Here is a 10,777-nt window from a genome sequence, read left to right on the forward strand (position 1 = left end):
GCAGAGGAGCAGTAACAGTAGAATGGTTCAGCAGAGCTCATTGACTTCGAACAAGAACTAGTCACTGCATGTCACCTTAGTAAGAAATCCATCAGGAACATTGCGACCCTTCTAAAACTGCCCAGATCGACTACTGATAATGATAGCTGTCAAGTGGAGATGCAAAGAAACGACAGAAGCAAAATAAAGACCAGACAGACCTCATGTACTGGCGGACGGTCACCGTCAAGCACTCAGTGGTTCTAAGAAATCTAATAAAATCAGCTAAAGGAAATATTGTCAGTTTCAAAGTGTTACCAACAGTCCAGCCATACAGGGGCTGTGTGTAGGGCGTTAAAGGGAACAGCGGTTGAGCCGCTCCTGAAAAGCCACGTATTTCTATAGTCAGTGTTATGTGACAGTTGGGTTGAAAAAGCGACGACACCACAGTACAGTGGATAACTGGAAGAAAGTGATCTGGACTGATGAATCACGCTATAAGCGTCTTCAGGCTACAAGTGGATCATAGGGACCATCCGCCCTCCGTGTCATCCTCAGATGAGGATGCGGATAGGAGGGCATGTGGTCAGCACACCGCTCTCCCAGTCGTTATCATGGTTTTCTATGACCGAAGCCAGTACTATTCGGTCGAGTAGCTCAATTGGATTCATGAGGCTAAGTCCGCCTCGGAAAATGGCAACAGTGCATGGCGGCCTGGATGGTCACCCATCCAAGTGCTGGCCACACCCGACAGCGCTGAACTTCGGTGATCTGACAGGAACCGGTGTATCCACTGCGGCAATGCCTTTGCCACGATGAGTCACGTTATACCGTATGTTAATCCAGTGGAAGGATTTGCGGTTGGTGAATGCCTGGAAAATATTACCTGCCATCATCGGCAGTTCCAACAGTGGAGTACACAGGAGGTAGTATAAGGATGTGGCGATGTTTTAGTTAGTGAACATATAGTTATGAAAACATTTTGCAGCATCGTGTGCTGTGTAAAGTGGAGGAACAGCTCGGAGTCAACGATTGCTCGTATCACTACAACAATGCACCCTCTCCTAAAGCGCGACTGCTACGATCTTAGGTTCGAATCCTGCCTCGGGCATGGATGTGTGTGATGTCCTTAGGTTACTTAGGTTTAAGTAGTTCTAAGTTCTAGGGGACTGATGACCATAGATGTTAAGTCCCATAGTGCTCACAGCCATTTGAACCTCTCATAAAGCAACATTTGTGAGACAATGGTTTGTGGACAATAACAGCCCTGTAATGGACCGACCTGTGCAGAGTCCCGACCTGAACACAATGGAATACCTTTGGGACGACTTAGAACTCGATTTAGCTCCCAACCCTAGGTTCCAACATTACTACCATCTCTGCTTATGGCTCTTCAGGGAGAATGCCCTATCGTTCCTCCACAGACACTCAGGTACGTTGCTGCAGCCAGCAGGTTCAAGACGCCATAAGGCTGAAGCCTGCTGCTCCAGCCATTTGAATGCCAACTAATAGGTTTCCATTCACTGCAGATCGGATAGTGTACATATCAAAAATAACTTTAGTCAATTGATATAAGATTAAGAGCAGAAAGAAAGCCGTTAATCTGTGTGCCAACTCAGCGTGCTGACCAGCTCAGTTGTACAAATCTATGAGGTCACACAGAAAACACTGGTTAGCCTGCAAGTCAAGGCATAGCCGTGCCACACGTGTACGAAGGTTGTCCAGAAAGTAAGTTCCGATCGGTCGCTAAATGAAAACCACAGTGAAAATCAGGAACATTTCATTTGCAAGAGTTAGCTACACTTTCCAGATACTTATCTACATGCTCGTTTTCCAGCTTACAGATTTGTCGGAGCGTTATATCAAATTTCCAACACCATCTTAATAGAAGGCAGCCGCCTGTGCTTTCCCATAATTCTCTACGCTGGTCTATAGCGCGTAGCCTGCGCCGAAGTGTTGTCTTCGTATGCAGCGTTTCGTGTGAACAGATATGATACTCAGGACGAGCCAATTAGGGCTGTGTTGTTGGTGATCGAGCACTTCCCATGGAAAAGGCTGCAGGAACGTCTTCACTACTGCTGCAGAGTGCGGCTGAGAATTGCCATGAAGAAGGAAGTGCGTGGCAATTGTATTAGGTGGCTGCATTCATTAAGGCGAAGCCTCTCAGCACGCCCTCCTGATCGGCCGGAGACATCGTTGTTCTAGGCACATTTACTCACTCACAGTGCGCTCACAACTGAAAAGAGTGTCTTGATGCGATCGGCGGTCATTCGAGAGACACTACCCATACATCTGTGCAAAGCTTCATCGGGTTTTCACTGTGGTGTCCATTCGTGACCTAACGGAACTTACTTTCTGGACAACACTCGTAGAACGTCATGTAAGCCCCGTTAGCTTTATAGTCTTTCTCATACCACTTTACAGAAACTATTCATCAAAAAAATGTCAACTTCATGGATAAATGCCAATCATCTCGGTAATGGTGACACTTATTGCGATATTCGTATTTAAGTAAGACATTTCACGAAATTCGAAAAGGTTTGCATTTTACGACTAGTGCATATTACACCATATGCTGCTGTGAGTGAAATTTAACCAAGACATCGAATTTTTCTTTAAAATTGGGAGGAGGTCTCTATTTGTCTCTAATCTCAAGAAAATGGAATTTACGTAGCACTTTCACATCCGACCTCTTGGGTGCGAGAATGAAATATTCATAACATACGACACATCTCTTAAATCGTTCGAGATATCGATACGAGATTTTAGCAAATGACAGCACGCAACGAGGAGAGTATTTCCCCGTACGGTTAATGTACACAACTTGCTTACCTATGTCGACTCAGAGTAAGCTACAGTTTCTATTTAATTTCATTTTATTTTTTTACAACCTAATGCTGTAATTTTTAAAAATTCATTTACGGCTATTGGAAAGAGAGCTCGCTAGTATGAAAATACATGTGAAATTTCTTACCTTACGTTAGAGCAAACCGACATAACGAGGATTTGTTTAAGGTATTCACCATTTTGGTTGCCTGTTGCTTGTTAAATAAGACACTATTTCAAGATTCAGTCGCAGTAGCTATTAAAAGGTGAGCATGTGCAATTTATACAAGTTTTCGTAAAAAACCAAATTAAACTTGTCAATAAAGGAAATATAGCCGTTCCTAATAACTGATGATGCTTGTCCAAACGAGAAATGGTTAACATTTCAGACAAAAATAAATCGCCAGTTCTGTTGCAGTTTTGGTAGAACCCTGTAACCCACCGTGTTTCTAACAGTGACCGACTGGAATGGCAAATTATCAATGTACTTTCTCCTGTTTTTCATCTCAAAAACACAAATTAATTCGCAGCAAATAGTGTACCATATTTGTGTTCCTATCCCCATTCAGAGTGAAGTGGTGAACTTATCCTCCATAATTAACTTTTAACGTGTTAAAGTTAGTTCAAAAATACTTATAATCCACTTTATCCTTAATTAACAGTCTTGAGCTACGTCGTAAGCGAATTTGATTAATCAAAATACAGGATTGCACACTCATCTTTTAAAGCGATAAATTCTCTCATAGCCGTACACGTTTGCTGGAAGTAAACACAATTTCCCTTACATTTCGTCAAAGAAGTCTTAAGGCAGAGAAGCAGAACCATCTTCCACGTTAGTTAAACTGCTTTTTTGTACTACTGACACTACATGTAGTGCTCACCGTACTACAGTTTGGTTGCTGAATATACTGAGGATCTCTCTGCAGAAGTGGTTGGTGTATGTTACATGATGACACATTCGAGGATGTTATCCGTATTCGTTGTTGACCGGAGAGGTGTATAAAAGGCAACCAAACATCAACTTTTGTTGCATGACTGTTTTTCCCATAATTATCCTCTAACTATTATAAAATCATAGTTAATTGTCTAACAATATCCGAATAATTAATCCCCATCATTAATGAGGTTTGTATCAGTATTAGTGGTTCCAAGTGCTAATGAATGCTGTTGTTGTTGTTGTTGTGGTCTTCAGTCCTGAGACTGGTTTGATGCAGCTCTCCTAGCTACTCTATCCTGTGCAAGCTTCTTCGTCTTCCATTACCTACTCCAGCCTACATCCTTCTGAATCTGCTTAGCGTATTCATCTCTCGGTCTCCCTCCACGATCTTTACCCTCCCCGCTGCCCTCCAATACTAAATTGGTGATCCCTTGATGTCCCAGAACATGACCTACCAACCGATCCCTTCTTCTAGTCAAGTTCTGCCACAAGCTCTTCTTCTCCCCAATTCTATTCAATACCACCTCATTAGTTATGTGATCTACACATCTTCAGCATTCCTCTGTAGCACCACATTTTTAAAGCTTCTATTCTCTTCTTGTCTAAACTATTTATCGCCCACGTTTCACTTCCATACATGGCTACACTCCATACAAATACTTTCAGAAACGACTTCCTGACACTTAAATCTATACTCGATGTTAAAAAACTTCTCTTCTTCAAATTTCTCTTCTTCAGAAACGCTTTCCTTGGCATTGCCAGTCTACATTTTATATCCTCTCTACTTCGACCATCATCAGTTATTTTGCTCCCCAAATAGCAAAACTCCTTTACTACTTTAAGTGTCTCATTTCCTAATCTAATTCGATCAGCATCACCCGACTTATTTCGACTGCATTCCATTATCCTCGTTTTGCTTTTGTTGATGTTCGTCTTATACCCTCCTTTCAGGACACTGTCCATTCCGTTCAACTGCTGTTCTAAGTCCTTGGCTGTCTCTGATAGAATTACAATGTCATCTGCGAACCTCAATGTTTTTATTTCTTCTCCATGGATTTTAATACATACTCCGAACTTTTCTTTTGTTTCCTTTACTGCTTACTCAATATACAGATTGAATAACATCGGGGAGAGGCTACAGCCCTGTCTTACTCCCTTCCCAACCACTGCTTCCCTTTCAGACCCCTCGACTCTTATAACTGCCATCTGCTTTCTGTACAAATTATAAATAGCCTTCGCTCCCTGTATTTTACCCCTGCCATCTACACAATTTGAAAGAGAGTATTCCAATCAACATTGTCAAAAGCTTTCTCTAAGTCTACAAATGCTACAAACGGAGGTTTGTCTTTCCTTAATCTTTCTTCTAAGATAAGTCGTAGGGTCAGTATTGCCTCATGTGTTCGAACATTTCTACGTTATCCAAATTGATCTTCCTTGAGTTGGCTTCTATCAGTTTTTCCATTCGTCTGTAAAGAATTCGCGTTAGTATTTTGCAGCTGTGACATATTAAACTGATAGTTCTTTAATTTTCACATCTGGCATCTGAATGTAGCTGACACATTATAACATGAAGTGCTTGTTCATCTAAGTAAGACACCACTGAAGAAGCTGCAAGTAAGTAGGCGTGACAAGGTCATGTAGACAGCCAGGAGTCCCACACCCCAGACAAGTTCCTGGAATGACCAAACGGCCAGCTACAAATGTCAACACGTCTTGACTAACAAGCTTTCCTCTGAGGAGGAGCCAGCAACAGTAGGATATCCAAAAAACAAAATTTTGAAAAACACAGCCCTCAGTCGCGAACACAATTAATTTGCGTCCTAGGTTTCGGTGTCACAAGGGACATCTTTTTCTGACAAAGTTAAAACTAAATGTTACAGCATAACGTAGCAAAAAATACGAAAGCTGCGGTCATACCTGACAGCGTCAGATAGACAGAATTAAAATAAAATGCAACAGAGGTGCACGCCACTAGGGGCTGCCATGTGCCGTCTGCTTCAGTCAACACAAAATTGAAACATCATGTAACTTGCGTGCCACGGCTACTTCGAGACAATACCGCCATCTGGTGGCTAATTGGTAAAACAAGCTATTTCGTAAACATCTGTCTTAACTGCAGAGAGGGAAATAAACAAACACCTGAACGGTATACATGAAGTAATTACAATAGCTGGGTATTGTATAATATAAAATACAACTAATGAATGACGCTGTAGTACAAAAATTCCAGAATAAATGCATAAAGAAGACACATACGAAATATCCATTAAATGACATTATTGCTTGCTATAACAGATACGTTATAAAAAGCAAATTTGTTTTTTAATTTACGTATATGAGCCATGAAAAGTAGAAAGAAATGGTATCTCTGAATCTGCAAGAAGTAGATGGTACATCAAAGTATTAGACCTCGTCAAGCAGCGGCTTTAATGCATTGAAATAACTTCTACCGCGCAACTGCACCCGCTCGTTGAGAAAAAGTCCTTCATTCTAAAGTAAATGCTTAAAAATTTCTAGCTCCTCCAAAATATCAAGTTCACGCCCTTTTTTTCAATATGCAAAATTTCCAACTTCTCGACCCCTTTAGGAGAGCGCCCTGTGATTAACAGGTGATCTGAAAACGAAGAATTAGGGGCACACGAACTGTTTTTCCTCAGAAAATGTTCTTTACAGCGAACTGAAAAGCCACGTCCTGTTTGACCAATATAATAGGCACCGCAACTGTCACATGGAATCTTGTGGACACTAGAATTCTGCAGAGGGCTAATAGCTGACTTTAAATTATGGATCACATTGTTTTTCAAGTTGTTATTTGTAGAAAAGGCAATATTATATTTGTATTTAATCCGAAGCAACCTTTGAATCTGGTATGCCCCTGGAGCTAAAAATAGAATTGAGAAGAATTTTTTCTCCGATTCTTCTGGGACGCTGATGAAAGAACCAAGTGCAGCACCCTTCTTGCCAATCTTCGTTCTGAGGACATCATCTACCAACCGACCTTCGTAACCATTATTGACCGCCACAGTTTTAATAAGACTAGTCTCATTATTAAAGTTTTCTTTCGAGAGGGGAATGGAAAGTGCTCTGTGAAATTTTGTATAATACAACAGTCGCTGATTGACAGCCATGTTAAAAACGTTAAGTAGGATATCCCTTTGGGGTACTAGTAGAAACTGTGTTGTGTTACGACATGAACGTGGAAGGTACAGAAAGGAAATTTATAGCAAAACCCAAGACTCTTTGGGCAGCAAAATGTAGAAAATAGGACCTTCCTCGAAATACATCACCGTCAGGGGATACGATGAAAATGTGGAGAGGGAATCTACATTCAGATCACCTTTGTGTTGTGAGCATGAGATTCTAACGGACTTGTGCACATCAAGAACCAAATGTTTAACACAGTGTAGGAACCACTTGGATTGGCTACTGTAAATAAATTAGCGGTTATAAAGAAAAACAGGGCTGAGTTGTCGAGGGCCAATCTCACTGCCGAACAAAAAGATAGAGAGGCTGTTTTTCAGCGTAAAGTGTTAGGGAACAATTTACTGTCTAACCGCCTGAAATCGAAGCTTCAGAGTGGACCTGCTTCTTGTAAGAAATCTTTTTACTGGTAGCCTTTCGGTATTTCTGTTGCTCACGTAATGAATGAAAATGCGAGAGCCCAAGTCTTCCTTTTGGGAAGCTGGCGAAACATCACCTCATCTCATCGCCCGACGCTTTTGCCAGCCTTCACCGCCAGCCAGGAGCCAAGCAAATGAGTACCTCTTCGAGCACATGAGCTGCCCAAAGACTGTCATCCGGCTCTCCATGCTATTGTGGCTATGTCTCACTATATTAATTTGCAGGTAAGTTTGAAGTGGCTGAAAAATGATTAATTGATTCCGCACCAACAACCTGTGTGTGTAGTTAAGTGTGAATCAGCCCGAAATGACAGTAGTTTGACAATTTCACAGCAACGATGTCTTATATTTAGAAAGTATGGGCACTGTTATACAGATGATATAGATATTACTTGGTTGTTTATATGTCTACTTTTGCTCTACCTTCGTAGTAGTTTATGTTTATAGCGATCGTAGACGCTATTAATTTATAGATGGTTAATGGGTGGGCGTATTTTCTTTGACGTGTATGCTTTTGTCAATTTCTATTTTCCATAATTTTTCGAAAATTAAATTTTAGTGCGTGTTGTACTGACATTATGAGATACGTAACCAATCTATGGATACGAGCAACTATGCGCAGGTTTAATTTTTTTCCGGCATCTTTGGCTAGACAATGCACTTTTAATTTATCAGTTTTCTTTCTCGAGAATTTCAATAATTTTTAACGCCCATCTCTTCATTAACTATGTGCTGTGGTCGATTTCTTACGTGTACGTAAATTTCAAGTTCCTCAAGAGTGCTCACGCTAAGATATTTATTCTGTGAATCACGTGCAATGCACGTTCAGTTGTATCTACCAGGCGTTGATGGTCTTTTAGGAGGGGAAAAATTGATTGGTTATTGTGGATATTCCTAACGTGTTCTTTAGACCGTGTGATAAAATTAGTTCCGGTCTGGAAAGTGTAGAAATTATTGCAGCTTTTGCATGCGACTGTGTGTATGTTACGACCAGCATAGGTTGGTGAATTTATGTTACGTTATAACATTTTCTGTCTGCGTTTGTTAGTGGTCTGTGCTCCTATGCATACACAGGAAACATATGTCAGAGTGTGAGTAGAATATGTACTAAAATGCCATATTTTATGAAAAATTATCAAGAAATGAAGTTATAAAAAGCATACATGTCAAATAAAAAACGCCTACATAGTTAACATTACTAAATTAGTAGCACTTACGATCGCCGAAATCATAGACTACAAGGAGCATACAGCAACCATAGTTATACGTACAACCAAATAATATGTACACCATCTGTATAACAGTGCTTAAACCTCGAAAGACGCGAAGAGTGGCCGTGCCGTTAGAGGCGCAATATCATGGATTGCGCGGCCCATTTCGCCGGAGGGCATGGGTGTGTGTGTGTTGTTCTTAGCATCAGTTAGTTTAAGTTGGTTCAAGTAGTGTGTAACTCCACCGACCGACAACCTCATCAGTCTGTTCCCTTACGAATTCACACACACACACACACACACACACACACACACACACACACACATATGTATACCTCGTAAACATATTACATCATATCTGCGTCTTGATGCGATCGGCGATCATTCGAGAGACACTACCCATACATCCGTGCAAAGCTTCATCGGGTTTTCACTGTGGTGTCCATTTCGTGACCTATCGGAACTTACTTTCTGGACAACACTCGTAGAATGTCATGTGAGCCCCGTTAGCTTTATAGTCTTCCTCATACCGCTTTACAGAAACTATTGATCAAACAAATGTCAACTTCATGGATAAATGCCCATCATCTCGGTAATGGTGACACTTATTGCGATATTCGTATTTAAGTAAGACACTTCACGAAATTCGAAAAGGTTTGCAATGAAAAATATGGGTCGCTATGATCTTACGACTGGTGCATATTACACCGTATGCTGCTGCGAGTGAAATTTAACCAAGACATTGAATTTGTCTTTAAAATTGGGAGGAGGTCTGTATCTGCCTCCAAACTCGAGAAAATGGAATTTACGTAGCACTTTCACATCCGACCTCTTGGGTGCGAGAATGAAATATTCATAACATACCTCACATCCCTTAAATCGTTCGAGATATCGATACGAGATTTTAGCAAATGACAGCACGCAAGGAGAAGAGTATTTCCCCGTATTGTTAATGTACAGAACTTGCTTGCCTATGTCAAGTCAGAGTTGGTTCAAGTAGTGTGTAACTCTAGGGACCGATGACCTCAGCGATCTGTTCCCTTACGAATTGACACACACACCTCGTAAACATATTACATCATATCAGCGAAACTGTCAAATCACTGTCATAACAAATTTATTACTACTTTAATTCAGCAAGCATAGAACTATAGTCAAAATACAGTCGCCAGTGATATTATGTGTATGTCAACCCATCTATATGCGTGAGCAGCTATCCATGGTCATGGTTGTATTGTAACATAAAAATGTATCATGGAATTACTGTCAGCCACATTGTACGATAGGTCACCGGATAATGGCAGATTAACAGAAATAGATTTGTGGTATAATATCGTGTAACTTATTTTTTGAAGTTCCATCGCAGGACACCACGCTCCGTCAGTACCCCAGCTGACCCATCTGAAACATAGTTTCGAAACCATAAAATCTTATCGACATTTACTAGTACTGGTTTTGTAAAATGCTGTGTGACCACGTTTCTATGGTGTAGAGCCAGCTGCATCTTCAGTATACTGTAGCGGGACTCCGAATTTCGCCGCGCTACACTCGTTCCCTCAGACATAAATTATACCGTCGCAGCGGTATGAGCGCGCCACGGCAGAGAAAATACAAAAATTGTAACTCTTTTTTTCTATCCGTTTCTTTATTTGTCTCTCGAGAGCGGACGCTTAATGCAGACGTGATCTGATTAAGACAAAGAAACTTATTAATGTGTAGACATTGTGGAAGTTACGAAATTCGGAGGTAGGAGAGAAGCAATTGTCTTTAATATCAAGATGGTTTTGGATACATTAGAAATTCCTGGACAATGAAACTTATTGCAAGATTTCGGAGCAGACTTTTCACGCAGAAATGAAGGAGATTTTTGAAGATCTGGACGCCGCACGAAAGAAGACATTTAACCTGGTAAAGGATGAACTCTTATGTACGCCATTTCCCCCTGTCAGGTCCATTTTGTTAGTCTCTGTACTTTTTCAATAATTTTTGTAGTGGAAATTGGTTTAACTTTTGCTCAAAAACGCCACAAGAACCACCCTAACAATAGCTTTTCCGAATCACGAAGTCCGATAGCTTTTCTGTAATACGAAGTCCGATTTGCTTTTCATTCTTTTCTTTTTTCACGGTCAGTTACGATTTTAAAAGCCCCTTTTTATTCATCATTTCTTCCCATATTTTGAACCTTTTCTTTTCTTCTCTGTTTT

This window comes from Schistocerca gregaria, chromosome 4, assembly GCF_023897955.1.
Source record: "Schistocerca gregaria isolate iqSchGreg1 chromosome 4, iqSchGreg1.2, whole genome shotgun sequence".
Lineage (NCBI taxonomy): Eukaryota > Metazoa > Arthropoda > Insecta > Orthoptera > Acrididae > Schistocerca > Schistocerca gregaria.